Source organism: Cucumis melo, chromosome 6 (genome assembly GCF_025177605.1).
Source record: "Cucumis melo cultivar AY chromosome 6, USDA_Cmelo_AY_1.0, whole genome shotgun sequence".
NCBI classification, from domain to species: Eukaryota; Viridiplantae; Streptophyta; class Magnoliopsida; order Cucurbitales; family Cucurbitaceae; genus Cucumis; species Cucumis melo.
In genome coordinates, this window is record NC_066862.1 from 24,655,395 (window position 1) to 24,657,321 (window position 1,927).

Here is a 1,927-nt window from a genome sequence, read left to right on the forward strand (position 1 = left end):
TAATTATAGAGTATTTGGGGTTTATTGAACAACTATATTTAGGAATCAAGTTTATCACTGAAGTAGGGTCTTTAAGCCATTGTTTCCCAATTTTTTTTATGTATTGCTATTTTGTCAATTTAAAAATAAATTTGTCACTTATCTAGAGTAAACCTCATATTTTTCCATTCTTCTTGGTCAACCCTTTTTCAAATATTAAAAAACTTTTGGCCCATTTTTATTACTTGAAAAAAATATTCACCGAAAGTATTATTTCCCAAAATCTCTACACATTCCTCCAAATTTCCTTCTCTCTCTTTGTCTCTTAAATCCTTAATCCTTCGGGTCCCACAACTCAATTCTAAGTCCAAAGATAGCTGATCAATACTGGTAGTGGTGGTCTGAGTTCGTGTCTGGGTAGAGAATCGAGCAATTACGGAGCTACGAAGGTGAGTTCCCTCAAAAACCCTAATTTAATTAAATAGGGCTTTGCATGTTAATTTAATACAATCAGAATAAAATTTGATCCGTACATTCAGCTGTGTATGCCTATATTTTCCATCACACATAGGCAAGGTATTTAATTCATAGGTCACAATTCGATAATTTGAGTTGTATGGAATGATCACATTCCACTATCTCAATTAATCATACCTCTATCTCTACATTTCCACACTTTAATTTCATGTCATTTAATTTTCTGTCCATTAAATCAAAACCCTCGTTTTTACTACTTTCTAGAGGCTGATTTAATATCCATATATTCATCTTAGGCTTCCTATGATTCAACTCCGCTCTTGCCACTCATACTAGTTGTTAGCTAAAGTTCTTGATCAACGAATGTAAATTTTATTTGACTAGTAGAGGTATGTAGGCGACAATAAAATCTTTTTGTTCATGAAAAATTAGCTCTAATGTGGTGTTTAGGCATTGACATTTTGACAAATCAAGTGAGTAATAATTTAGAGATCTAAAAGATTGGGAGTGTATACCTAAAATGTCTCAAGCCTTTTTAAATGTTTAGAAAAATTATTCTACAAAAGTCACTTGATTATTAATCTCTTAGATAATTAATTTGGTTGATATTAGTTTAACTTAACAATATGAATAGACAAATCCAAAACACATCAGATTTCATTTAATCAATTAGACATAATTTGTTCCTTTGAGTGAGATCATATGCACCGACGGATTTAGCAAAGGCCCAAGGGCCCCCTCAACTTTATTGTCTTTATATAATATACATAAAGAAAACTATTTAATTATTAATATTTATCATTAGTTTAGTGATTATCCTAACTGTCAACTCCCTTCCCACCTTAGTTCGAATTCTACCTATATAGTTTAGTCCTGTCAATATATTTTCTAAATCCGCCACTGTCATATGGATTGTCGTAATAAGGCATGTGGCAAACCTTATAGGTCAACCTTCATAATAATAAACTATCTTTACAATCCTATTTTACAAACTAACTCTAACAACTCATCATTTTTTTCTCTTGAAATTACCTATTAGATCATTCTCTTTAAGAATGGATTCTTAACTTGGGCATATGTCCCAATATTTCTCACTTTTCCGACCGTTGGTAGAAAATTTTGGCGTAAAATTTCACGTTATTTTGGCATAAAATTTTACTAGTCAAAGCGACAATAAAACTAAAAGGAGGGAGAGGACATATAAGTCATTTCATGATAAATATTAACACCTAATTAATTAAAAATCGGAAAATTGGGGAATTTTATTCGCCTCCCGACCTCGATTTTGTCGGTCGGCATGTCAGCCTGACCCACTAATCCACTCATAAAAAGAATTGCATTATTCCGATTTATGGCTAAGCAAAATCCACATATTTCTTACTCTGAAAGCAATACAAAGAAACAAAAAGGAAAAAAAGAAAAAAAATATATAGAAAACCGAAAATGAAAAGGGGCGTAGAGAGCGTACCAC